This window comes from Camelina sativa, chromosome 9 (genome assembly GCF_000633955.1).
Source record: "Camelina sativa cultivar DH55 chromosome 9, Cs, whole genome shotgun sequence".
NCBI classification, from domain to species: Eukaryota; Viridiplantae; Streptophyta; class Magnoliopsida; order Brassicales; family Brassicaceae; genus Camelina; species Camelina sativa.
Window position 1 is genome coordinate 15,223,425 of NC_025693.1, and position 6,114 is coordinate 15,229,538.

At 27.7% G+C, this 6,114-nt stretch overlaps 1 pseudogene; it reads left to right on the forward strand.

The window, feature by feature from the left end:
- LOC104715306 lies at positions 3,427-5,482 on the forward strand (annotated as a pseudogene).

Below are 6,114 nucleotides of genomic sequence, written 5' to 3' on the forward strand. Positions count from 1 at the left end.
TGCAAGGATGATGCAAGAGCTACCTAGTCGTGCAAAGTGTATAGAAAGAACTAGAAAACGATGCAAACCAATGAGTTATCCTAGCTAAATGCATGATAAGAATAGGCTAAGGAGAGACAAAATATAGACATATCAAAAACTAAATTAGTTTTCTTATAAAATTTTATGAACTTCAATCCAACTCCCCTATATATTAATAGAGGAACATTTTGGCAAAAAAGTTGAGGTGTCAGCATTACAGAGCTCAGGACACTCTTTCCTTTATTTGTCATAAGCTTTTAAAAATATCTACATTTATTTACCATTGTATTTTTCCAAAAATACAATTAACACCCAAAAGTAGATTTTTATATTATCTTTCTAACTTAATTATATCCTTTAATTATATTTTTATAAAATCTTTAAAATGAATTTTAAGAACCTTTTGTTCATATGATATAATAATATAAGATTGATATTATAATAACTCTCACAGGTTAAATTTTAATTATTATACAATTTTTTATAGATATATACTATACAATCGAGTTTTAAATATTTCAATTATCCATAAATATAATAGGTTTTGTAAATAAAAATTACAGTAAAAACATTAAATAATTATTTTATACCGCGCTATGTGCGGGTTGTTACCTAGTATTTTTTAAAACCCCAAGGAGAACTTCTATCTTTTTGGTTTTGTTTTTTTGTTTTTCACTCATCAATTTAATTTATAGTGCCAGATTTCATACTAATGGTTTCATCTTTGGAGGATTTAGTTAAATGGTGTTAAATTATATTGTTTTCTATATTTCATTTCCAGTTAAATATGATTACTTTTTGGGATAATTTTTTCATTTTTCTTAAATCACAAAGACCAATTTATTTTTAATTGAAGTTCTTTTTGTTTTCAAAAACCTGAAATTTTAAATAAAATAAATATTCTATTGATCTTTACATATTTATCTCTTGGATCACAACACAAAATAGAGTTTATAGACTTTAAACAAAATAGACTTTATAAATGGATAATTGTATTGATCTTTAAATATTATTATATTGATCTTTACAAATTATTAAAAATGATACATGAATATGTGAGATGAATCTTTTCAACTTCATGACTTATTGTGTGGTGAATATTGTAGAAGAGTATGAAAAATAATAACTTATTAGATTTTAATCTAATATAGACAATAGAGATAAACCTTTTAAAACATTAAACTAAACAATGTAAGATATACATATCATACAAACTCAATGATATTTGAATTGATTTTTTTAACTCATACAACAACAATAACAAAAAACACAAAAAATAAAAAGAGTTATAGTGGAAAAGGATGAGAGAATGAAAGAATGAGAGGCTAAGAGAATAAGAGAATGAGTATTTATAGGAAGAGAAGTGGTGAAAATTACATTTAAAACAATAGGAGTTACAATTCTCTTTATTGTTTGTTTAAATACAATTGAGATGAGAAATAAAGTTAAAGCATAATTTATATGATTTCAGTTTTGTATGAAAATGTGAAGATTAAATGTGTTTTAATTTGTGATTTAATATAAATATTTATTTTTGTTAAACTTGATAAATAAATTTAATGCATAATTTATATGATTTCAGTTTTGTATGAAAATGTGAGTTCAATGTGAAGATTAAATGTGTTTTAATTTGTGATTTAGTATAAATAATTTTTTTTTTGTTAATGTTGAATTGCCAAGTGGACCAATAAGGAGAGAATGAAACCTTACTTTTATATATATGATTTTTTTTTTGTCAACCATTGGGCCACAACTGGCCGGCCCACTAGCCAAATTTCTACATTCGTAGGAGCCGAAACTCGATCCCGGGTGTGATGGTGCCTTCTACAAATGGACTTACCTCCTGCCACTGCACTAAGGTCACTTCACTATTATTGTAATCTTCATGAAAGTAAACATTAAACTAAACAATGTAAGATATACATATCATACAAACTCAATGATATTTGAATTGATTTTTTTAACTCATACAACAACAATAACAAAAAACACAAAAAATAAAAAGAGTTATAGTGGAAAAGGATGAGAGAATGAAAGAATGAGAGGCTAAGAGAATAAGAGAATGAGTATTTATAGGAAGAGAAGTGGTGAAAATTACATTTAAAACAATAGGAGTTACAATTCTCTTTATTGTTTGTTTAAATACAATTGAGATGAGAAATAAAGTTAAAGCATAATTTATATGATTTCAGTTTTGTATGAAAATGTGAAGATTAAATGTGTTTTAATTTGTGATTTAATATAAATATTTATTTTTGTTAAACTTGATAAATAAATTTAATGCATAATTTATATGATTTCAGTTTTGTATGAAAATGTGAGTTCAATGTGAAGATTAAATGTGTTTTAATTTGTGATTTAGTATAAATAATTTTTTTTTTGTTAATGTTGAATTGCCAAGTGGACCAATAAGGAGAGAATGAAACCTTACTTTTATATATATGATTTTTTTTTTGTCAACCATTGGGCCACAACTGGCCGGCCCACTAGCCAAATTTCTACATTCGTAGGAGCCGAAACTCGATCCCGGGTGTGATGGTGCCTTCTACAAATGGACTTACCTCCTGCCACTGCACTAAGGTCACTTCACTATTATTGTAATCTTCATGAAAGTAAATATTAATTCTTCCATCACAAACTCTCATCACGTTCAATATGCATTACAAAAAATCAGGTGTGTTGTATCATTTATTTTGTATCACAGAATAAAATGAAGTAAATTTAAATTACTTATTTTCAAGTGAAGCAAATAAAAAATGATTAGCATCAATTAGATCATTTGATGTTATAATTATCTAATTTTACATCAATTATTTATAATTGATTCAGTTTCAACTAGTTTGTATCATTTTTTTTAAAATTGATATAAAATATATTTTTATATCATTTAGATGATTGATGTTTTTTTTGGATAAAATCACTTTTAAAAACAATTGTTTTGAAAACCTGCATATGAAAACAATTTCTCTAATATAAAATAATGAAGGATCGCATAAACTTGATAGGACATTAATCATTAGTGGTTCCTTTGATCAAATAGAAGAAGACTTACACAATTTTTTCAGAATTTGCAGATAGAGTGGTGAGAGGAACTGAGAGAAAAGTTGAGATATAAATACAATGATCGAGAATTTAATTAAAAAAAATAGTATAGGTTATGATTCTTATCAAATTGTTCGATATTGTTAAACAAACTACCTTATTCCTTAAATCTAGGACGATTTATTCAACATGGACTAAATTAGTTATTTTGTGAGGTTAATTAAGTAATCTAATTCATTTTTTTGTCATTATCTTATAAAACCTCTTCAAATAAAAATTTATTTGGCGAAAACAAAATTTTAGATCTCGCCCACTTAAATTTTGTCTCAAGCGCCAAACTATTATTTTTTACTAGATATAGAAATGGTTAGCGTTAGGGTTTTTAAGGCAAATCTATTTGGTAGAAACTGCTGGCAGAAAAACAGAAGAGGTACTCGTAAATCTGGTAGAGTTAACTTGTTTTTTTTTTCTAGATCCCGCTTACATATTCTGTAGTGTCTAACAAGTTTTTTTTATTTTATTTTTAGTTTACGGTTGATGATGGCTTCAGAGACACAACTACCTGAAAGATTTATTACAGTTGGAAACGGATTACACGATGCCTCCTCCACTTGCTTCTGAATGTAAAAGCTTCAAATAGAAAGTACAAGTCATAGGTAAATCTGATTAACACTGAACATATTTTTTATATATAGCTCTTGGATCTGTTAATAATTTCAAGTTTTCGACCAAAGCTAAAGAGTTTAAAAAAAAAAAATTAATTTGTTGTTTAAACGGTGAGTTATCCCTAGGATCATACTTGTAGACGGGAGACTTTAAATATGTATATATATATATTTTCCTTAATTGTTAATTTTATCTACTATAGATTAATCAAATTAATTATGTTATATGTGTTCATGAACAAGATACTGATGGAAACATTGACAGCAAAATGGTGACATCTAAAGAAGTATGGAAATTTCAAAACATCAAAGTGATTGTGCATTTCGACGAAAACGGACAGTCAATCGAAGACTCTGGTGGTTTACTTGGATCATGGTTAGGCCAATTAAGCACTGATTTGAATTTGCTCCCCATCAACTACAATGATTGGAGGTTGGTTAGTCATCACACAAAAAATAAGGCGTGGGATGTAATTCAGGTAACTTCTTCCATCTAGTGATCTCTATTGATTCTTTTTTAATTAAACAATGTTTTGAGATAATATTTTAGTTTGATCTCTATTGATTTGTTGTATGTGCTGTTATTTCAGTCTAGATTCTGGTTTGATGATCCCACTATGAGAAAAAAATATGTGATGAGTGCACTAGGTAGCAAATGCAAGGATGTGAAACTACATATTTGGAGAGATCATAAAAAGATACTATGGATGAAACAGTGGCGAATAAACCCATTAATGTTCTTGAAGATCAATGGTATAATTTGGTTTACATGAGGTTTGAGCAAAAGTGGAAGGTATTATTCGTTCCATATTTAGTTGTACTTGATTGAGTCTATATCAAATGCAGGTAAATTTTTTTTTATATGGTGAGTTTTCAGAAAATGCAAGAGCGGAATAAAAGGAACCAAAAGAAACATACCATGCCAAATGTATGTGGAAGAAAGAGCTTTTCAAGAAAAAGAGATGAGATTGTAAGTAACTTATATGTGTTGTAAGACTTGTGTAGTATATTAATATTAACGTAGTGTATATTGTTTATGCATGTATTTCTTACAAAGAAAATGAAGACGGGGAAAACTCCATGTCGAGCAGAATTTTTCGTTCAGTCTTGCATGAAGCCTGATGGAAGCTTTGTAAGTGAGGAGGCAAAAACACGCGCAGTTAGTTTTTTTTTTCTGTCAACCACATGGGATTAGTTTAAAAATGTGCTTTTATAGTTTTAGTGTTCACAAGTTAATTATGACATTTCTATATATTTGGTTGTTTTACTAGGAATCACTTACAAATTTGATGAGTCAAAATCTACAGAGGATAAAAAATGTCACAGCTAGTTTAGATGATGAATTTGCTCAAGTGTTTGGTCCAGAATGTTCAGGACGAGTACGTTGTGTTGTTGTGGACCCACACCTTCAAAATTAGTGAGACGCTCAACTACAACTAGAGCAGAGATAGAAAATTCTGAAATGGTCATTGGGCTCAAAACACAAGTGAATGAACTATCCGACCAAGTTAGTGGACTGACTACCTTCGTCCAACAAATAATTGGTACTTCCACTCCTGATCAGGTATTAATATAATGCTAGTTTTTCTACGTTAATTTGTATCTTTATAATTTAATATATCAAACTAATTTAGGCAAGAGCGTGGGCTACAAGTTTTGCTGCAGCTTTTAAGAACATACCAAATCCACCTTCGACAAACACACCAAGTTTGCCTAATCCTAATCAGATAAATAGTATTCATATATTAATTTAAAATTTCAGATCCCACATTTTATATAATATATATATATATATATATATATATATATATTATTTTTTATTAGGGAATGGACGATGGTGCCAATGGATATTCAAACAGTGGAAACAACAATAGAGATACATGATCACGGAATGGACAATGGTGCCAATGGACTTACTTTTACAATGTTTTTTTAGCTGCTTTGCTTTATTTATGTTTCGTAGATTTGCAAGATGGATGATTTATGTTATTTATTTTCTAATTTATGTTTAATATATAGATTTTTATTTACTTATTTTTGGTTTTAAATTTTTAATTTGTAATCTTTTATAAATCAATTAAATAAGCTAATCTGAAATTAAAATTCAATTATTAATATGAAAATAATAATATTCGTATTAGTTTTTTAACAAAATCAATTATTAGAATCATTTATGAAAACTGACATGAAGTTACCATCAACTATGTACAAATGATAATAATATCTCAAATCGATTAACGCAAATGATACAGTTACTAAAATCACTTAAGAAAATTGATATTACTTTTTTACTTCAGTTATATATAACTGATTCTAATATTTGAATCGGTTATTGTCAATGATACAACAATTAAAATCCCTTCAAAAAATTGACACCAAAATAACA